Source organism: Ursus americanus, chromosome 7, assembly GCF_024610735.1.
Source record: "Ursus americanus isolate L20-20 chromosome 7, mUrsAme1.1.p, whole genome shotgun sequence".
NCBI lineage: Eukaryota > Metazoa > Chordata > Mammalia > Carnivora > Ursidae > Ursus > Ursus americanus.
The window spans coordinates 26,295,156-26,318,684 of record NC_142133.1 but is presented as its reverse complement, the minus strand read 5'-3'; the positions used below and the strand labels follow the sequence as shown (position 1 = coordinate 26,318,684).

Genomic DNA, 23,529 nt, shown 5'->3' with positions numbered 1-23,529 from the left:
GAAATTAGTTGTCAGACCTCTGTTTATAGCCTAATTACCTTTTCCCTGAAAAAAAGGAGGTAAAAGAAATAACAATAAATTCGTAATGCAAAAGCTACAAGTTTGTAGTATTAGTACAGATTAGGGATGGTTCCAGGAACAGGGTTTGAAAATAACTTAAATGAATCCGGAGGAGGCTTGTATTTCTCAGAAGACTATTTTGCCTGTACTCTCCTCATTGTTTAGTGCCACGGTTGTGACTCGTGGCCACAAACACTTGAGAGTGAGTCGTGCCCGGGGTGGCTAATTTAGTGCCATCTATTTTATTTGGCTCTCTTACCAAGCCAGCTAGATCCTGAGTGTTCTCAAGACCATGGTTGGCAAAATTTCCTGTCGAGGGCCAAATTGCAAATATTTTAGTCTTTATGGGCCATCTAGTTTCTATCCCAACTACTCAGCACTGCTGTTGCAGTGCAGAAACAGCCACGGACAATATGCAAACAAATGAGTGTGACCGTGTTCCAATAAAATTTTATTTACAAAAGGAGGCAGTGGGCCAGATTTGGCTCACTGGCCGTCGTTTGCCAAGCCCTGCTCAGGACAATTCAACCAGTGGAACATGAGAAGAAGCTAACGTACACGCAGCAGGGCAGAGAACTAACATTCAACAGATATATATATATATATGCACACATATATATATTAAAGATTTTATTTATTTATGTGACAGAGAGACAGCCAGCGAGAGAGGGAACACAAGCAGGGGGAGTGGGAGAGGAAGAAGCAGGCTCCCAGTGGAGGAGCCCGATGTGGGACTCGATCCCGGAACACGGGGATCACGCCCTGAGCCGAAGGCAGACGCTTAACGACTGTGCCACCCAGGCGCCCCTCAACAAATATATTTTAAAAAAACATGAGTATCAGTGAAACAACAACAACAACAAAACAGACCCAGTAGCAGAAACGCTGAACTACCTCCAAGTCACAGTTCATGGGTTCAAAAAAAAAATCACTGCTTTGGTAACTTCTTGTAATTAATGAAAATAAGTAGCAGATGAATATGATGGCGACACGGAGAAAAGACAACCAAAAGCCCCTGCTCACCGGAGCTTAGTGCAAGGTAAACTATGCCCGATTAGCCATAGGGAGCACCACGACATTACCACGCCACGTCTGGCTGAGGTTTACGACATGCCCCTCTGCCACTGAAACTGGCTAAGTCAGGGTGACATGAAATGTATTTTTTAAAAATATGCATCAAAATGAACCGCATTTAAAAAGTCATCTCCCTCAAAAGGGTGAGCTTCAGTTGTCCTATAAATAAGCACCAGATATGGGGAGAAAAGTTACAGGCTCCATCTCGTCCCACTTCTCGCCTTGTGGATGGTTTCTTCATCTGTATTATCAGCATTGGACCAGATGATCAGAGGTTCTCAAACTCTGACTCTAGGCCCCTATGATGCCAATGCTACTTCAACTATTTGCTTTTTCGGTAGAGGATCCCTGACTTATTTTATTATGCTTTTTACCTAAGGGTGAAAGGTTGAACTGGCTTTGTTTTCTCCTCTATAGAGCAAGTTTCCCTCCCCTCCCCCATCCCTCCCCAAACCCCTCACAGCGGAGCATCTCACCTGAAGTGTGAAGACAGCCCATCTCCCCGCAGATAGCCAGGGACCCAGAGCAGTCAGGACGGCAGCTGAAGGCCCCTCTCCAGGCCGAGCCTGCCGTCATCTTGGGCATCCTGAGAATCCCTCAGCTGGAGGGGCTTTCCCCGCTCAGTGCCTGGACCATTGCCAAGAAGATCTGTCCAGCTGTAAGCCTGATTTTATATAGTTATTTTCACTTATTTTTTATTTCGCAAGATGTAAACGAATCTGTTTAACTAGGAAATCACGTCCCTTGAAAGTGATTATAACCTAATTTGACATGCAGTATTTGTACACTTATTCTAGTGTTATGATGCATTCACCATGTTTACATAAATAGAGATGTCTGTATAATTACTACGAGATAATGTAAAGAGTTAATCACATGAAATCCCCCAAAATCTCATTTGGCTAAATTTTTTTTTTTAATTTGAAAGTAAAATTTCCTTTGGAAACAAAGTGGGCCCATTTCCAAAATGTTCTATAAATCATCTTTGAGAGCCTTACAAAAACATCTACTTTCTTCATCCATTCTTGTTTACTCATTAATTGATACAGTCAGATAATTTACTGTGTACCTAATATGTGCCAGACACCAACAAAGATAAAATCAACATGTTTCTTGCCTTCAAGAGCATTACATCTAAAGAAGTCTGGAAGCGGGGCGCCTGGGTGGTGCAGTCATTAGCGTCTGCCTTCTGCTCAGGGTGTGATCCCGGTGCTCTGGGATCGAGCCCCACATCAGGCTCCTCCGCTAGGATCCTGCTTCTCCCTCTCCCACTCCCCCTGCTTGTGTTCCCTCTCTCGCTGGCTGTCTCTCTCTGTCAAATAAATAAATAAAATCTTAAAAAAAAAAAAAAAAGTCTGGAAGCACTTCATGGAGAAAGGTGAAGCTCTGCCTTGATCGGTTCTGCTTATCTTTGATTTTCTACTATGTTTTCTTCATGAAAAATACATTGGAAGAAATATACAAGTATGATTTGCATAGAAAGAAATACCAAGAGGAGGGAGAGAGGCAAAATTAGCACAAAATTCTAGAGGAAGAGCTGCAAATATTTGAAGTGTTCTCTTCTTATATCTTATTAGCGAGGAAAGGTATTTCCCCAAACTGAAATATTTTACCAAAATTAAGAAGGAATAATCACATAAAGAACGATCCAATAGTTCTGTGCCAATTTAAGAAAGACCTATTTGTCTATCTTCCTGAGGTTAAATGTATGTGTCTCTTTGCACTCACTTGCTTCCATTCATTCTGTTCGTACCATATGTGTAATTCCATCTTAGCATCTTCAAGGGTTAAAAATTCGGTAAAGGGCCCGCCAAAGTAGACCATGCTGTGTGGAGAGTGTAGACAGGGCTGGCAAAACATCTACAGTGGCATCAGTGGGAAAGGTGAGGATGTCACTGCATGTGTACATTTCACAAACACCATCCTCTCTTGTCACTTTCACTGGACGCTGCACATTCAAGTGAACCAGGGGTGAGAAAGTCCCTTCATCTCCCTTAGCAGAGCTATGCCTCCATCATCACGTTCTAAGCCTTCTCTCAAGTCCTTGGGCTCTTCTCTTTACTGCGTTGTCTAGAAGACAAATGACATTTAGACACAGTTATAAAGTAATATCTTCAGTGAAATAGGATATATATATATATATATATATATATATTTTTTTTTTTTTTTTTTTAGGATGAGTTCCATGTAATTCCCATCCAACCAAAATTTGTCAGGATGAGAGACAGAGATTCAAAAATGGAATGACCCAGTACTTCAATAAATGTTATTCAAATCAGTGTACATGGGTGAAAGTACCGAGCATGCCTTATTGTTCATGAGTTCAATTAGTTTATTTCAGAAAGAAAGAATTCAAAGTATATATCATTGGGCCACGAGGTCCTACAGAACTAAAACATATTGTGTATTAGAATGAGCAGGTATTATACCAGGATTTATTCAACTATGTATTCCTAAACTATTTCTAGAATTGACTTATTCCTAAGCTGTCAACTCCTTAAAACCCTACAGGTTAGCTAATTAACCATGTACGGCCTATTTCCTATATAGGTTCTCCATTCAGATCTGAGTTCCATTTCATCCTCCCATTACAGATGCAGCATAGAGTCATCGTTGTGAAGAAGCATAATAATGCACTTTGGATCCTAGTTCTGCTATGAGTCCCATGGTCCTAGGAGCAAGTTACTCAACCTCTAGGTGCTTTGGTTCCACTTTCTGTAAAATGGAAATAACAATTCCCATTGTTGTGGGGATTTAAATAACTTATCACAGAGGGGACTTAGAGCTTTGCCTGGCACATTGTGAGGGGATAGTAAATGTGTGCTAATTGTAGCGGAAGCTGCAGTAATCATGCTGGCCTTGGATGGCGTTCATACACACTCACGGCTATATTGTACCTGTTCATTTTTATTCAGCCTATTCCCTAAATTCTAAGCCCTTGTGAAACATTATTAATGCCAATAGGAGCCTAAGGTAATGAAAAATAATCTGTCTAAGTGTATGTATTCTCTCTACTTCCCCAAATCCCCAAGGTATTTTTGTCTTCCATCAATGTGGCTAATTGTGAAGTGACTACGTTCATGACCACTTTTTTATTTGCATATTTGGTGTTTCTAGTGGAAATACTAGATACTAACAATGACACTATCAATAATATGGGAAACTTCCTGATTAAAAAAAAAAAGTTCCTTTTTATTGTCTGCCTCTCATTTTGGCCTACTTTCCTTTCTAAGTGACCCTACTCACCCAAGCCAGACTACAGAAGATGAACATGCAGGAATTGCACAATTTCCAAGTTTCACCTTCCCTCTCCTTCCACCAATCAGTGCTTATTAAACTCTTCAGGTAAGTTTACTTATTTTTGACATGAGTTCTTTGTTGGCGGTAATCATCTTAGGAAAAGAAACTCTCTCTCCTGCTGCATCCGTAGCATTTTCATCGCGCCACATCCAAGCTAACTTGATACAGTCTCGAGGGAATGACAGCAAGTTTCTGAGGAGAGTCTTCTCTGTAAGAGCACCACATGCCCCAATTTTGAGGCGAATGCCCCAGTTTTAACATGCTGTCTCCCCTGCGTTCCCAAGAGCAGATCTAATGTTCTCTTCCTCCAGGTCTCTGTTGATTGCCTGAACTGTGATAGTGCTGCTTGAAATGGCGAGGGAATGGGCTAGAATTGGAGTTATCCAAATCAAAAACATGTCGGATGAGACTCACAATCCAATAATAGACGCTCTATGAGGCCTCCCTGAGGGTTGTCGGGTTTTTAGCAGAATATTAGCTGGCTACTTAACACACTCTATTGTCTTCACTTAAAGGCTCTAAATCCAGAAGCTTTGTTTAGTTTTACTAAATAAGATACCTAGAAAATGGAATCCGTTTTACTCTCAACTGTCTGATGAGGGGAAAGCATTCCACTGTACCACTGCTCTTTGCACACTGCAAGAAAATGCACTACCATGAAGATCCGTGTCTGGTCTGCTTAGTACAGTGTTCATAGAATTATTTAATTCAGATTCTCTTCCTTTCATGCTTTTCAATGGAGGGACATGAGAAATAGGCTTTTTGTTTTTAATTTCCTCTAAGCTCTAAAATGCAACATTTTGGATTTGAGAAACCCAAATAAAAGACAAAAAAGTACCAGCAGTGTCTTGCAAAATGTTGTATTGGTTTCTAAATAAGGTTAGGAGAACGCTTTAGTCAAAACAGGATTACAAATTCTCTGGCTCACCTTCTGCAAACATAACTGGCTTGTGCTGTGGCACACCCAATGGGGGAAAATGTGAGATGTGAAATTTATAAAAAGTGACACAGACAGAAAAAAGCAATGCTTCTAATAAATAATATATTATTATAAGAGAAACAAAGTGAGTGAGTAATGTCACGCTAATGACTTCTCTCCAACGGCTAGAACACCTGCTCCAGCATTGTTTTTGTTCAGTTTTGTTTTCTTTGCTTGGTAGAACTACATCCTGGAAGAATAACCTACATGAAGTCATTTACCAAGATGACTAAACTACCTTTTGTTAGGATGTCAAACTGTCCCAAATTCGGAGACCGAATAAGAATCTGGATGTTGGAGTGAGCACATACTGCGAAACACTGATGATTATTCTCATCCTAACTGCTCACGTGGACTGCCTTTGAGAAATCTCACCAAGGCCCAGGGACTGTTTTACACACTACCTTTCTAAATTTTATAGTGAAAACAACCCAAACTGGAATGAATCAACATGTGTAAAGGACCGTGAGGCAGCTCTTGTCTCTCCCTAGATCTTAGTGATTGGTACAGAGGTGAAGGTTCCAGTCATTCCTCCAGCTCCAAATTGTTATTTGATCTATGGCAAATGTCATCAGTTACTAGGGCCCTATTTATTTCTATTGCTTGGGGGAAAATCCACCTTATTTATCAGAGGGATCAAATATAGGCAAGAGGCATAAATATGGCAGAAAATTTACAAGTGTCCTATGATCAATATTAATAACAAGTTTTGGTATTATTTGGTTAGAAAAATCATTATTAATAAATATCTAAGAACAAGCTTGGATGTTGTAAACACATTTCTTATACGAGATCCCTGATTTGTCCACTTGTTATCTAATCTATAGGCCACGAAATATATAGTCATCTTGATGCCATACATCCTGAAAGCACTGACATCTGCTATTCTAGAAAATGCCATTTCACATAGTTTTCTATTATAATAGCTGGACTTGTCTCTTAATGGGATTCAATGGGGTTTCTAGAGTAGAGGGAAAAATAACAATCATTTCCATTTTTCTATGTCCTCAAAGCTAAGATTTAGCAATGATTTCACATCTTTCCTAAAGGAATAGGCTCTGAACCACGGACCATGGGAATCAGTTGTAATAATCATGCAATGACATTCTTGAATCTCAATTCTTTTATAAAGACTATTTAGCATGGGTTGGCTTATACTTACTAGGCAAAAGTTAGACACTTCCTGGAGCCAGGAGAAAGCAGAGTACTGGTATTGACAGCTATGGGACAGTATTAAAAGGGGCCATTCCAATCTTCCAGACTTTCCCACCATAAGTGCCACTGCTTTGGAGTCACAAGACACAGAGTTTATATGTAGCCTTAGCCGTGACAATATCTTCTGAAACTTCATTTCTGATACATCTTGATAGGTGAGTTACATGTCCATTTGGAGGCAAGACCTCAACTGTGCGCTCGTTTGGATCCTAGAGTGTAACAAAGTACCACAGATTGGGAGGCTGAAAAAACAAATTAATTTTCTCACAATTCTGGAGGCTAGAAGCCCAATATCATATTGTTGCAACGGTTAGCCTCTTCTAAGCCATGAGGAATGGGTCTGTTTTAGGCCTTTCTCCTTGGCTTATAGATGACCGACTTCTCTCAGTGTCAAAAAAAGTTCTTCCCTCTATGAGTATGCCTGTGTCCTAATCTCTTCTTTTAAGGACAGAAGTCATATTGGATTAGGGTCCAACCTAGTGATCTCATTTTAACTTTGCCTGTTTAAAGGCCCTATCTCTAAATACAATTACATTCTGAGGTGTTGGGCATTAGGACTTCAGCATATGAATTTTGGGAGGATACAATTCAGCCCGTAACAGTAATGGATGTACTAGTCATCTGGCCAATACATGGGAACAAAACCCATTTTGTCTACTTCCTCTTAATTCTAGTCTTGGGTTAGTGATTATTGCATGACTATATAAGTCATACTTTTTCACAAATTAACATCGTTGTGCTTTAACTACCTAATATCACGCGCTTGGAAACTTAGACCTTATGCATGGGCGTGGAGGAGCATATATCAGTGTGCAGAGCCTGGATATAATAACACTCTTATGATGTCACTTACTTTTTATGGACTGTAGGGCATTGAGCTCTGACGTCCAAGGATCGTTCTAGACCTACTGCTTTTTTAAACAGTAGGACAGCAACAAACATGACATTAAAGTAAGTTGTCTAAATTGCAAATAAATTAACGTAGAGATTGTTTAGCATATAACTAGACAAATGCATATGAGAATATTCATCAAACCTAACTGTATGATGGGAACCTCCTGACATGAAGAGAAAATCTTCAAATGTGTTCTGTGACATGATTTCAGATAAGTCAGTGGTGTATTGTGGCTGACTTGGGATGAAGAACTTGGAATAGCCGCCACGTGTGCAGTTCATTTTAGGCAAACCACTACTTAGCAAGTTGATCAGGGGTCCTGGGCTTTCCAATAAATTGTACTTCATTTCAGGGCTGTGGATGACATCAGTGAAGGGTTCTCAGTCCATGTGAATCACTGGGAAAGAAAAATACCCAAAAAACTTTTGAGCGTTTGCTTTGTGCTGAGCACTCAAGGGTCTGAGGTGCCTGCCCTCAAGGCCTGTGGACAGGTCAGACACCTACCTGAGTGATGATAAGACAATGTGCTGCTTGATAGCAGGGCACACTGACAGGACCATGTTTTGGGGAGACTGAGGAAAGCTTAAATGAGAACATAACATTTGACCAGGCTTTAAAACAATGAGATCACAGGTAGAAAAGTGGGGCAAGTCATGGACATTTGAAAGTGCATGGCATACTCAGTGGCCAGCAAGTGGTGATGTGGCTGTGTGAGGGGAGTGAGAGAAATGGAAGTTAAGGTTTGAAAGTAGGATAGGGACACCCAGTGAAGGGCCTCATATACATACTGAAATGTCCAGAGAGAGTCTTTTGGACCATGAAGACCAATGTTTATTTTTTTAATTTATTTTTGCTAACTTTATTGAGATGTAATTGAAATTTAACACTGTATAAGTTTAAGTTTTACAATGTGTTGATTTGATAATATTTACAAATTATAATTTTTAAAGATTTTATTCATTTATTTATTTATTTGGGCGAGAGAGCGAGAGAGAGCATGAGCACGGGGAAGGGTAAAGGGAAACGCAGACTTCCGGCTGAGCAGAGCCCAATGCAGGACTCGATCCCAGGATCCTGGGATCGTGACCTGAGCTGAAGGCAGACACTTAACTGACTGAGCCACCCAGGCGTCCCTATATTTACAAATTGTAAAATAATTGCCACCATAGTATTAGCTACTCACTCTATCATGTCTCATAATTACCATTTTCTTTTTGTGGTGAGAACATTTAAGATCTACTCTCTTTGTAACGTTCAAGTATATGATACAGTACTACTAGCTATAATCACCATGCTGTACATTAGATCCTCAAACTTAACCTTACAACTAAAAGTTTATGACCTATGACCGATATATCCCCATTTTCCCCAACCCCAGGTAACTACCACTCTACTCTGTTTCTCTAAGTTTGGCTCTTTTATATTCCACATATAAGTGGTATCATATAGTATTTGTCTTTCTCTTATTTCACTCAACTTAATGCCCTTAAGGTCCATCCAAGTTGTTGCAAACAGCAGAAATCCCCCTCTTTCTCATGGCTGAATAATATTCCTCTGTAACTCTATACCACATCTTCTGGGGCACCTGAATCTGGTTTCATCATTCTAAAATAAATACTCCTAGCATTAATGTGGCAGAAGACCCAGAGGGACATGCTGGAACCATTTTGAGCTCAGAAAATTATGACAAAGAGCTCAACTAGGGCAATGTCAGCAGAAAGAGTGGACAAAAAGTGGAGAGAGTTATGGGTTGCAGAATGAACAACAGGTGGTGAGGAGTTAGATGCAGGATCTGAAAGAGAGAGAGAGAGGTTTTCCTGCTTTACCCTGAATTCATGTAGCTTTACTGGTGTCTCAGCACAGGATTTTGCTGAGACCATTATGTTACCCCACATTTAAAAAAAAAAAAAAGCGAACAAACCCATGGCTATAAAGATTGCCTACAGATAGTGTAGAAATGCACCACTCACTCTTGCCATTGAGAAAAAACCCACACCTGTTTATTCAATCTCTGACTCAATAACTTTTTTACATTGACAAGTCAGACAAAAGTGAAACTGCAAAGAAGAGTGTTGGAACTTCCCTCCATCAATGATATCGGCAACTTCTTTGCTGATTAGATAATCGTTTTGAATGTTTTCTTAACTTTCTATGCTTTTCACAGTGTAACAGCTACAAACCCAAGATACCTTTAATCTGTATTATTGACATTCTCCCCACCATTTTCATAAGTTTTCAGTTCAACAATTTACCAAGCCCTGATTTGCAGCATGTGCTCATTTCAAGGTACAAATACTCCCACCATGGCTGAGTTCAGGCTCCCAACATGATGGCATTGAGCACAGAGTGGGAAAGAGAGGCACAGTAGTGCACCATCCTGTAGTATTTTAGCACAGGGTGCAATTGACCTAAACACCTCAAGAGTACAGATGAATGTGGGAAGATAATTGGGAAGAGATAAGTGTTGAATATATATACCTTTCTTTGTAACATAATTTCTCTAAGTTTTCCTTATATAATTTTTAATAGTGGTTGTACCTAATAAGCAACTCAGAAAATTCCTGAAGGGTTAGCCATCAATTCTCACAATCTCACCATATCCCTACTCATATGAAGTATGCCAAATTACCACAGAAAGAGGTGGGGTGGTCACATGAGTTGGGAAGAAAAATGACATATTTTCCTTAAAGTTCATTTTCTTGAACTTGGTTAAAATATTGCAATTTATGAGAAGGCTAGTAAATGTTTTCTTTCTCATGCTCAGGAATCAGAAACACTGAGTTTAGTCTACACCATCGTCTCTGCTATGGTCACACCACCACAAGATGAAATATCTTCTTGCAGGTAACCAAAAATCTTCCTGTCCAGGGATGCCTGGTGGCTCAGTTGTTTGGGCATCCAATTCTTGATTTTGGTTCAGGTCATGATCTCAGGGTCGGGAGCTCAAGCCCCACATCGGGCCCTCTGCTCAGTACAGAGTCTGCTTGGGATTCTCTCTCTCCCTCTGCCCCTCCCCCCTCTCAAAATAAGTAAATAAACAAAATCTTTTTAAAAATCTTCCTGTCCAAACCTATTCTTTTCATAGTCTTTCTCATCAGTAAATAAACCGCATGCAACCAGTCATTCATGTCTGAAATCGGGGACATCTGTCCCTCTAACACTTCAAATCCAAAAACCTGACAACTCTTCCTCCAAAACATGGAAATTCTTCCATTTCTTTCCATCTGTACTTGGAGGACTCTGCTCCAAAGCCACATCATCTCTCCCCAGGACTGGCTGAAGAGCCCCCAACTCCCATGACTCTCTTCTTTTTCATCCTTCCTCACTTCAGCCCATTTTACACAGAGCAGCCAGAATAATTTTTAAAATGTTAATCAGATTATGTCATTCCACTGCTTAAATTTATTTTCTATTAAGCTTAAAATAAATTCCAAATTTCTTAACTTGCCTGATATAGCCCTATAGACTGATCCTGTCTTTCTCCAACCACATCTTGTTCCATTTTCCCTTTTTGAAGTACTTCTGTCACACAAGTGTTTTTGAGCTTCGTGAACATATCAAGTCTTTGCCTACGCCATCCTCTCTACCTGCAATGCTCCCATCCTTGTCTTCGAGTTCTCAGCTCAAATGTGTCTTTCTCTGAAAGATCTTCCTTGATTGCCTAATCTAAATTAATCCTCTCTAGAGCTTTCTCATAGAACCCTGATTACAATTTATTTAAGTTTTTATTTAAATTCCAGTTAGTTAACATACAATGCTATATTAGTTTCAGGTGTACAATATAGTGATTCAACACTTCCATACAACACCCAGTGCTCATCACAAGTCCACTCCTTAATTCCCACTGCCTACTCAATCCATCCCCTGGCCCACCACTGCCCTTCCGGTAACCATCAGTTTGTTCTCTAAGAAATATGGAATGCTTCCTGATTTTGCCTGTCATCCTTGTACAGAGGCCATGCTTATCTCTGTATCATTCCAATTTTAGTATATGTGCTGCCAGAGTGAGCAGAGGACTGACCACAATTTAAATTGTGAGTCTGTGTATGCACGTGTTGAATGTCCATCTCCCCTACTAGAATGGCAGTTCATGAAAGCAGTATGTTCCATTTGTTCAATATGATATACCCAGTATCTGTATGCTACCTGGCACGTAATAAGTCCTCTTGGGAACTAGGAGGAAAGAAGGGAAAGAAAGTAATAAAAAAAGAAAGAGAAAAACAGAGAGAAAAGGAAAGAAGGGAAGGAGGAAGGAAAAGAAAAAGGTAGTCAAGCTAGCATGTTTTCATTTTTACTCATTTTTTTCCACTAACAAGGTGTGTGACCTTAAGTAAGCCACATAACCCTCTATGTCATTTTTCCTGCCTATAAATGTTTGAGCCTCATCATAGGTGGGATGCCCTCAAGAATAGAGACAATTGTCTGCATTTGTGGGGGAGGGAAGGGAGGAAAGTTAGAGTGGAAGGGTGGAAGATCTAGAAACAGGTTGGTCCTACCATGGGATTGGGTCGCTGGGGGTGGGGAGAAGGCAGGGGGTCAGAACCTCAGATACTTTTGTTTTCTGAAAGCCAGGAAAAGCCAGCCAGGGATATAGCAACTCTGTTAAGAAGATGGCACTGCGAGGTCCTTCCAGGCCCAGGGGCTGGTGGACTTCCCCACTCCCAGCATGGCGCAAGCACTGTAGTGGAGGAGAAGAGCACAGAAGCAGCCTGGGAGGCCCTGAATGCAGCTTGCCTCAAAGGTCATCTGTACGGTTTGGTGACTGTGGCAGTACTGACACATGCCCAGCAGACAGATGGAAACCAAGGGCAGATGCCCCACCCCTTCCAGCCACCTCCATCACCTTGGTACAATGGAAGGCCCTGAAAATGAGAGACAATCTCAGGGATTTGATGGGAGGAAGTTGCAGAGACTGGCTTGACGTGACTGCCTCCTGCAAAACAGGGCCTTGAAACAGAAGGAGAAAATTTCACATAAAAAAATGGTTATATTTACTTGCACACCTGAATCTGTGAGTTGAACTCCAACCTGCCACATAATAATTTTGATTAATTTCCTTTGTCTTCCACCTCATTGACCATGTGCTCTTTGTTCCTCTCATCTCTCACTCTTGTCTGATTCTCTGTCTCCATCTATCTTCTCCCCATTTCTTCCTTTTGTTCTTCTCTTCCTCCAGTATCCTCTGCCAGACATCTCCTTTTGTACCACACACTACCTTCTAGACCACAGAATCCAGAGCAAGAGAAGCTGAACCCCAAAATGGAGGCTCCGTCTGGGCTCTGCCTCCATCATGGGCCCTCCAAGCTCTGCTGCCTCAGTCATGTTTTCTGAGGTTTTAACACCTCTCTTGTCTCACCTCTTCCCCCAGTGATTTTCTGCAGTCTCCCTTTTTCTTTCCGCGTTGGTCCTTAGGACTCTTCTGTGATTTCACTAATAAAAACATTTCCATTAATCAAAACACCTTAAAAAAGAAAAAGAAAAGTCTCTCTGCCTGTGAGATAATGGCCAAAATCCTTCACCTGACTTTCCATACTTCTCCAAAATGGAAGACTCCGCACTCACTGCTTCCACTAGTCTCTTACGGAAACCCTTTTCTCCAGATGGACCTGGATCATTACTAAATTCATACATCTTTTAATCTTACCCAATTCACTGCTTTTGCACATCCTGTTCTCTTCCTCTCATCCTCTCCACCTGTGCTAATATTATCACATGTCAAGGAACAGCCAGAGGCCTGCTAGAACCCTTCTGGTCCACACTAGCCACGTAACCAGTCCCCCACACTCCCAGCCCTTATAGCCTTTATACTTCTCTTGGACCCTTATTATCACTGTCAGTTATTTTCTTTTTACCATATATATTTTCCCTCCTGAATGAGAGTATTAGCTCTTCATCATCAGGGACTTAACTTTTTACTATTATCATTATTGTTATTATTATTATTATTAACCATGAAAACAGTGTTACATACGTAGCAGGTTCCTCCTTAAAGATGCACTGAATAACACTTATTGAATGAATCAATGGCATCAACTTAATATGTGTTCACTAACTGAATAATGAGACATGGTAAGAACAAAGTGAGTATGCACTGAGTAAGTGAATGCCTGCAACGAAGCCAACAGACTGCCCAGATGTTCTCACCCATGGGGAGAGTCCCACAGCTCCAAGTCACAGTTGGATGATATTTACAAGGCGTAATACCATCTTTACTGACTTATCTCGAGTTTTCACTGATATCAGAGATAAATGTTTTTGTCATGCAGCCTAATTTAAAATTCTTGGCATATATGAGCATTTTATTCATAATGTGACTATTTATAATCATTTGTTTTGTTTTAATACGATTTAACTCAGAGTTACTATATAGAGACCATTATATTTTTTTGTTGGCCCAGTGAATCCAAAGATATTTTAGAAGCAAATCTGGGCCAGAGGTCATTATTTTGGAGATGAGGACCTGGGGGTACAGAGAGGTTAAATACTATGTCCCCAAGACACACAGCTAACTGGTGAAAAATCGGGTCTGGAATCCACATCCCCTGAGTCCCCATGTCTTATTGTTTCCTATATCCTCGGTGCCTGTCAGTGAAAGAATGAAAGGACAGTGTGCAGTGTGGACATTCCCACCCCCACCCCTCCCCCAGCCCTATTTTAAACACCATAAAAGATGACAGTACAATGTATACTGTGCTGTGAGTGGAAGGAGCAGAACTTCCGACACCCCGCGCAAGTCCCTGTGGCAGTTCCACTCAACTTCGGGCTGGACTGCAACAGGTACACACGTGTGATCCCGGCCCAGACACATGTGCGACACACAAATAAGCTGAAGCCAGAGCTGAGACTTCACCTATGAAGTGCAGGAGTGGACAAGTGGAAATGAACCACCGCTGCCCCACATGTGTTTGGCATTAAGGATCGTCAAGGGCTTCTGCGTACTCCATCCAATTTACCTTGACTCATTGGACTTCAGATCTGTCTCAGCTTGGTGTTAAGAGGAGGCCCAATATGCTGGTCCTCCAACGTCCCACTTGTACCTATTAACAGTGGCCTGCTGGTCACGAAGATGTAACCCACTAGCACAGGTAGGTGATACAGAAAAAAAACAAACCAAACCAACAACTTAGCTAATTAGCCAGGAGACTGGTTTCCAGAGATAATCCTGCTGTTGTCTAAGTGTGTGGATTTGAAATTACGCATTCAGTCTACACACTTGTATCGAAAGGGTGCTGGAGTAGGAAACTGCTTTTCATACAGTGTTCAGATAGTTTCACAGAGGTACAGTAGGGTCTCCTAGGAGGGTCTCTGTGGCTTTATCAGCTGTGTTATCACATTGGGCATCTATACCTCGCAACCTGACTTCAACCAGAGCTGTTCCATCTTCATCTGTGTCAGTATCCTGAATAATGCTTAACTGGAAAAAATAAATTCTGCTTTAAAAACAGTAGTAATAAAAACAAACAAAATTGCTTTGGAAATCTATTGGAGTAGCTAATCTCTAAGGTGCCTACCAGGTCCTTCAGTCTATGAGACATTTGGGGCCAGGCTGAGCCTATGGTGCTTTTCGAATCATCCCAAGTAGGTCTGATCTGGCCTGGGATCAGTCTGTGTTTTAAAGGAGCCCACCGCAGAAATTCTTCTAGAAGCACTCCTTCCCCTTGAGGATCCTCCAGGCCATAAACAATCCAGGATTCTAGTTCAAATCAGGGCATGGATGAAGTAAACTCCTTGCAGTTTTCCCTAAGGCTTAGACCCTCTGTGAAGAAGCTCTGATCTGATCTAACACGTTTAATTGAATTCATTTCATTGAACGTCAATTATATGTTACGCATTCCCTTGGTACTATTATGCTTTGGGGCTGATATTTCTCATTTTGTTTTTGTTGTTGTTGATTTTTTGTTTGCTTTTCCATTCTTAACACAGAAACTGTAACTCCTACCTCTCCATAGAGTAAGGAAACGTAGGGACTGGCGTCCTTTTGTTCCCTAACATATTTCCATTGAATTCTTCCAACCTCTGCTTAACACCAACTGAGTGTCCCTTACCAAAGGAGGTGCAGGGATAAATAGAAGAAAAGTTTAAAGAACATGGGCCCTGTCTTCAAGGATTTAGAGTGTGTCTGAGAGAAAGCCCTCCCACAGGTAACACCAGCAGGTAACAAAGGAAGAGTGCTAAACCAGCTACAATCACCCACCAACGGTAGACACGAGATTTGCTTGGCAGAACGGAAAGGGTGAGATTGGGGCCAGCTAGCATTTTTAGAGGTTTGAACTATCTGTTGACAGGGTAAAAGGGTCTGGACACAGAGAATGACCCTTATGGGAATGGGGAGAGAGTGGAAGAGAAGCCCCAAGGAGCACTAAGGAGGCTGGCCTCTCTGGAGCAAAAGCTGGCTGTCGAGAGTGCAGACACGCAGCCTCTACTCCTGCCTCAGTGGAGGTGGCCCACCAAGTGACTTACCTCCTCCGGATCTCAACTCCTCAGCTCCTCCATGGAACTCAGCTCCTGGGCTCCTATTTATCTCAAAGATGCATCTCCATTTCAATGCATTTAATGCTTGCCACGTGCTTGGAGCTCACTACCTGTGAGAGAGGCACACGTTACTATTACCATAATCATCGTTTACCACCTGCCTGCCCCACTTGAACCCATTACTCACGCCATCCCTCTCCCAGAAGGGGCCTTTCGCCATCTCCCATGGTCCTAGACATACCTGCTCTTTGGGGGATGTATCTACTAAATGCTCAATTTTAAATCGGCTACTTCCAAATGCTTGGGGGAACTCAAAAGGGAAAATGGTATTCGATTTGGATTCCTCAATAAATATGCTTATTTTTTCAGAAGTTGAGGGTGGGACAGTGTCTCTCAAAGGCAGGAAGAGAAAACAGCCTATGGAGTGACAGGGAAGATAAGAGCCAAAGTATCATCCAAAGTAGGGGTCTTCCCACACATGCACAACCTTCCCCCATGTTCCTCTTTCTCCCTGATATCGGTCTCCTAAGCCAGTAATGATAATCTGGGAATAAATTCGCATTTTCTAAGGGAGAAATATTGCCAAGCCTGTTAATCTCATGCAGATGTGATGTTACTTTTACTATGTTGTAATATGGCTTCTTAAAAAACAAGTCGGAAGGGGGGGGATGCCCACCAAAAAAAACAACAAATATTCGCCAACCCATATGGTCAGTAATTGCTGTTTAATAGTCCTCCTATTACAAACCTGAGAGGCAGCAGTCTGAATTACCAGTAGAGTATTAATAAACAGGAATGAGTTAATAGTGCATAAAGACCTTCTAGTGGAACAGTGGGGGAGTTGAATATTCTTTTCTTCAGTCAGCTGTAAGTAATTACTGCATGGTGTGCTTCTGACTATTACCATAACAGAGCAATTGGACGTGAAGAATGGATAATAGTACGGACATGGAGGTATTTTTAGAATATCAGCAGTGAAGCAGGTAACTGGCCTACTCCAGTAGAAACCTTTAAATAAGTTTAGAAGACTTTTTTTTTCCCTCTCCTTATGACATTTAGCCAGGGTAGAATTTTAAAAAGATCAATCTAATAAATTATTTAAAATAACTTTACAAAGAGGATGCCTGTGATATGTAAATAAGAAGGCAAGAAGGGAGGAAGGAAAAGTCTAAAAAGCCCAGGCGGATGGGAGGCATGGAGCCGACGTTACTGTAACTACATAATCACAGGTTCCTTCCTGCTCCTTTGAGAGCACAGTCTGGATGCGAATCTGCTTGACTGGCTCCCACTGGCTGCTCAGGTGAAAGTGAAAATATTCAAATCAGAGCTGTAACTATGATTGCTGGAGTTGTGGGTTTTCTAAAATTGAGTTAGTCATCCTCGGTGATTTAATGATGCATATCATTTATTTTAAAATATTATTACAGGGGCATTGACGGAGCTGCAGTGCCTCCTTCGCGGGACTGTCCATTATGCAATGCGGCGGGGTATGTCATGGGCGGCGGCAGCTGAGATATCGTCTCACGGCACAACATATGTTCTCAGATGAAAACAGCTTGAGACTTTGATTCAGAAAGCGGTAATTTTGCAAATGCACACAAATATCATTTAAGGAATATTTTGAATTTTTTTTTTCAGGGTATAAGTCCTTCTCCTGCCTCCTGGCTGCACAGGCCGATGCTGATTTTTCAATTTGCAGGTTTGTTAAGCATCATGGAATGTTTTGGTTCTCAATCAAGAATATTCTTCCCAAGTGGTTCCAAAGTCCTACGCTTGAAAATAAACGTGTGTCCTCTTTGTCTCCTAGCAGCATGTGTTCCAATGTACAATAGCGGCACAGGACAGAGGAAGGCAATGCCTTTGATTGAACCATCCTATAGGCTTTTAACCTGCCACTCTCCTGGGCTGAGAGCTTTCTTCAGGCCAGGCGGCATGCTCTCTTCTTTGGGCGGTGCTGGCAGCTGGAGTCCAGCGGGGATGGTTAGGAGCCAGGACCCACGTCCTCCTCCTGGCGGGATTCCTGTCCTATCTTGTAGCACAGGAGCTGAACAGAGGATGAGCTGCCTCAGTGTTAATGACCTCAGAGACCCACCTGAAAATGAGGTGCAACCTATGGGACAGGTGGCGATGCTTAACTGATCTCTGCCCGGTGCTCTGAAGTCTGACAAACAAATGCGTGTGAAATAAACACTGTCGCATTTATTTCTCCTGAAAAACCACATTATTGTATCTGAGCTCTGCCGGCCAGGATATTCTGATTCATCTAGACACGGCCTCTTTCTTGCTAAAAGATGCTGCGGTGAAAATTTACAGCTGTGTATTTCACCTGTTTAGCTGGTTTTCTTAATAGAAGTCAAAGGCACACCTGTGGAGGTGTCATTATAACCCAGGGACAGCAGTAGCTTCTCCCTGTCGCTGGTTTTGATTTACCTTTTTCACGTATTTGAAAAGAGAATAGTTCTCCTTTCTCCAAGTCTACAGAAAGATGGGACAAAAGAAAATCTGGTTAATTAAATACCGATTTTTAACAAAAGTTTTCACACAGGACAAAGACCAATGGTCATTTCTACAGAGTGCTCAAGACCTCATAATTTTGGGCATTTGAGTGTTTAGCATCTTTGTGGTTTTGGTTTAGTGAAACTCTGAGATACTTATAACCAACTTGGCATGTACCCACACTCTGTGGTCGCATGTCCCATTGAAAGTCATTCTTCGGCCTCATCAGTCATGAACTTTTCAAGGGCATGGGCTACACCTCCAGGGTTTACATCCCAGCTGGCCACCGTGGCCAGAGTGCCAGCACATAACTTCCCCAGGGGGAGATATCACCAGCAATCAGAGCTGTTACTATTTTAGATCTAGAAAACCCTGTGGGGAGCAAGGGAATATGAGGTTTTCCCCAAGAGTGAGAGTAAGGGGAGAAAGGAGGCTCCACTGCCTTTATATCTCCATTTAGCTCTAAGAAGCTCAGGAGGAAATAAATACCTGGAGTTGGTAAGAAGTTAAGTAGTTTCAGAGGCCACCTCTTCTCTTATTTTAGCTGGTCCCTCCCTAGTCTAGAATCCTTAAAATCTTCACGTATTCCCATCGAAACAACTTAGTAGGCCAACACTCCAATAAGAACTGGCAAAAGGGTAAATTATTTGAAATTGATTATAAAATTCAATTTGTATAAAAATTTCCAGACCGGTTGAATTCACGGGTTATCATGACAACCAGTAAAACTCACAATTATTTTTCAGCATTTGGTAAATAATCCTCTGAAATGTCCAGAATGATATCGCATATGACAGTAATTACAACAGAGGTCTAAATAACCTGACCTTTACCTGCTTCATTGATTTCATCTCCCACCATCCTCCCCATGGTCTTATTTCAGTTCCCCCATCACCCTCAGCTTATCCCCACATCTGGGTCTTTACATCATCTATTCCATCAGACTGGAAGACATTCAGCCTCAGTGTAAATGTCATCTCCAAGAAACTATTCTTAACAGTTTTCTGGGCATTCTCTAAACATGACCCTGCTTTATTTTCTTAACAGCTTTTATACTAGTTGATATTTTCTTGTTAGTATGTGTGCTAGATCGAACTGTTCTCAATTCTTGATTCCCACCCCGCTATAATATGCATGCCATGTAACTACAGGTAGAAAATGACCCCCAGCCGATTGACGTTAGGCTTAGCCATGTGACTAACTTGCATTGATTAATTAAATGTTGGCAGACTTGATAAGAACAGAGACTTTAAATATGCTGTGTGTCTTGCTTGTGTCCTGGTGCTCTTACTATTCCCTGTAAGAAAAATATGTCATAAGTAGTCATTTTTTTAAGAAGAATGACGATAGTTAGAACAAACCTGAACCTAATCAGAAGCCTAGAATCAAGCCCCCCATGACCTGAAGTAGTGCTGTTTCAGCCAACCCATGGGACTATTAGCAAGAAAATAAACACTTGTTGTTTGAGCCTCTGATATTTGGGTTTGAGTGTGAGGTTTATCAAATTCATCATTAATGTCACAATTGCTAATTAACATAGAAATTATACCAAAAGTGGCCTTCTGCTGTCAAAATCCTTCAAAATATGCATCATTTGGTTTGGGATCATGTAGTAAGTAGAGAGGAAATGATAAAAAACTGTATAAGAACCTGGAAAAAAATGACAACCCATATTGTAATAGTAACAAAACACTTGGTAAAACCATTGGCTGCAATAACTTAGAAGGCAGAAGAATGTACTATGGGCACATACTGCATGGGCTGGGACATTTCTGAGGCAGAGTATTCATGGTATGAGTTGGCTGCTATTATCCAGATGTGATAAGTAACTATAAGGGAGAAATGAGCTTGCAAAAAAATTGACTAGTTTGCAAGGAGGATTGAGGGGAATTGAAAGAACCTACGAATTCTGGGGATTGTAAGTTTGAAAACTTAAACCATTTCTCTGTAAAGGTGTGGGATTACAACACTGCCATACGGCAAAGAAAAAAAAATGGTTGTCACACCCCTGAAAAGATTAAGGAGATTGAGGGTGCAATTCATAAATGAGCAAAGGACCTATACTTACATCTAGAAAGAATCATGTCTCTAAAAGAACAGTGGGTTAAGCATTTGGCACATGTAGTTGACTAGAATCTACATGGGAATCCCACAAAAATTTGAGAGAGTTGTATTGGAAAAACTGTCACTAGCCTGGGTTTTAAAAGACTATGTCTGTTTGAGATACATAAAGATCTCTGGGCCCTCAAAATTTTACAGGCAGGAAGCAGGCTGAGAAATCTGCTCAGCAACCAAGAAGGGCATATTCTCCAGTACTTGTCAGAAAGGCCAAGATGGAAAAGGAAGAAGTTCCAAGGGCAGAGTAGACAACTCTCTGGTATAGAACCAGGGCCTCACAAGGTATAAACCAACCTTTCGGTAGGGGAACCAGCAAAATTAACCCGGCGGAATTTCAAAGCTGCTATAGAGCCATGACTTCCATGTGACTTCTATCTTTCTCCTAGTTTTCTCCACGTTGATTGCAAGGGTTTGTTTATCCTGTTTCTATTCCAACATTTTATATTAGCTATGTGGAGGCAGATAATATATCTTTTCAATTCACAGCATAGATGTCTACAGCAAGAGCAGTTCCATCTAGACCTGACATGGATCATGAGATTATGGACTTTGAACCTGATGCCATAACCGGGTGGGCCTTTGTAGGTTTCCTGCAATGACACTGAGTATATCTCAAATGCAGAGGGATCCTAAAAAAGTGTGACCAAGAGGGTAGACACGGGTGGAGAGATTGAATTACTATTGTTAATTCTTCATTTATTTCCTATTATAAAATTATACATTCACATTTTTTTCCCATAGGACTTATAGGTATTCCCACTATGAATGAAAAATACTTCCTTGATCCATTCATAGTGGGCTTGGCATGTGAATTGTCTTGGTTAATAAAATGTTAATAAATGTGAGAGAAGCAGAGTGTTAGACTCACTGGCATGATCTGGCTTGTTCTCTTGCACTCTTGCCATTCCTCATGAGAAGCACAGGTCCCAGATAGCAACTGGTTCAGGAATCTGGGTTCTCTGGACTAGTGGATCAGATCTCAACTGACAATTTCAAGCCATGGCATGCTGAACCCTGCAATTCCAGCTGACCTACAGAATTGCTAATGAGATAAGTGAGTGTTTGGTGTTTTAATTCAGAGATTTTAGAGCTATTTTTTTCACAGCATTGTTGTAAAAAAAAAAATGCTGGCTGATACCATTTACATGTTTGTTTATTGTCTGCTGCATGGGCATAAAAGGTCTGTGAAAATAGGAATATTTTCTATATCGTTCATGTATATATTCCTGTGGATAGAAACATTTTAGGTGTACGGTCATTGCACAATACACATTTTAAATGGATAGATAAAAATGTATATATAGTACGAAACTACCAATTTATTTCTATTTTTTTAACATTAAAAAAAATAATTTATTTGAGAGAGAGAGAATGCAGAAGCAGGTGGCAGAGTCAGAGGGAGAAGGAGAAGCAGACACCCTGCTAAGCAGGGAGTCCGACAGGGGACTCAATCCCAGGACCCTGGGATCATGACCTGAGCTGAAGGCAGACACTTAACTGACTGAGCCACCCAGGCACCCCAAGAAACTACCAATTCAACACTACTAGAACCCAATTTGGCTATCTCATTTACTGAAAACTTAAGGTTAAATTGGCAGTGGGCAGAGAAGAATGGCATACCTATAGGAAAAGAAGCCATTTTGAGTTCTTCACAAGAAAGTATTAGAGATCCCCTTAAGTGGTGTTATGAATGTCTGATATAGAGACAGCTGTAGTGACGAGAATAGCTAATTTGGTTGAGAAAAGGGAATTATTATGAGACAATGTCCCAGTTGTCTTTGTATCCGCAGTTGCAACACAAAGTGGGCTCTCGATACGTGTATGTTAAAATGAATCGACTTTCAGAGCTCATAGAAGCTCCTTATACTGTACTCTTCTTTTAGTTATGGGAGATATTAAGAGGACATCAGCAAATAATGCAAGTCTGTGCTTAATTCTTCACTCTGCTGGAAACTCTCTAACTTGGGAGGAGCTAGATTACGCCTGTGGGTCAAGCAAAGTACTCTCTTCTCTTTCCACAGCTGAAAAGTGAGGAACTCTGCAGATATTAACAGAACTTGGTTTTTAGGTTTTCATATTCTCCAAATCAACTCATATTACTTTCTTATTCTTCCTTAGCAATCCTTTCCCTTAGCCCAAATATCCCACCCTTCATTTCATGCAGTAATTCCACTGAAAGTTTATTTTCCATCTGCTGTCACCCAGCCTGTACTATGGACTACATCCTGTGCTAAATCCTGGGGATACAAGTTAGACATAGTTCTTGCCACCGAGGCACCTACTGGAGAACGAAGACAAATAACTGGATGATGTTGTTTTAAAATGCTACAATTGAACAATACATCATAAGAACACAAAAGTAGGGCATCTCAGTGATACTGAGGGACCAACAAAGAGTGGGATTTGAAATAGAAGAGGAGATATGGAAGGGAGATGGTAATGAGAAAGAAACGTTCCCAAACATGTTTTTGCTTATGCTTATAGGAAGGGTGGCCCCCATATAAGAAAATAAATACCAGTGTATTCTTGAAGGAAAATTACATGGATGACCAGATACGCACTTTAGTTAACTAATGGAAGAGGAAAAAAAAGAGTTTGTGTAGAGTCCTAGAAGACTCTCTCCCGACATATAGTATACATACCTTACCACCATCTCAAGGAATATGATGAAATGGCAAGGAAGCAAAAAACAGCAATTATTCCAGGAGAGAGAAAAGCAAAAATCTATTGATTGAAGCAGTTTTGTCCACTTGTTGAAAGCGCCTTTATTTTTTTTTCTTGGAATGGCACTGGGAGTCTGTAAAGAGAAATTAAAAAGTAAATGAAGAAAGTCTAGAATGTAAAAAGAAGACCAAATTGTATAACAAAGGAGAAACCAGGATGGAATTTGGTCTATCAAGATGAGGGTGTGAAGGGACAA

General features: G+C 41.0%; 1 long non-coding RNA gene and 1 other non-coding gene across 2 annotated transcripts in view; both read right to left on the bottom strand.

The window, feature by feature from the left end:
* Positions 1-2,390: 2,390 nt before the first annotated feature.
* Positions 2,391-23,529, bottom strand: part of LOC148109652 (uncharacterized) — a 30,514-nt gene continuing 9,375 nt past the window's right edge. The window contains exons 2-5 of the long non-coding RNA XR_015725191.1: positions 23,252-23,406; positions 15,984-16,105; positions 6,576-6,837; positions 2,391-3,204 (exon numbers count right to left, since the gene is read on the bottom strand). This is a non-coding gene — a long non-coding RNA (uncharacterized LOC148109652). The remainder of the gene's footprint in view (positions 3,205-6,575; positions 6,838-15,983; positions 16,106-23,251; positions 23,407-23,529) is intronic.
* LOC123786174 (U6 spliceosomal RNA) lies at positions 11,432-11,535 on the bottom strand. The gene has a single exon (XR_006777905.1). It is a non-coding gene; the product is annotated as a U6 spliceosomal RNA (small nuclear RNA).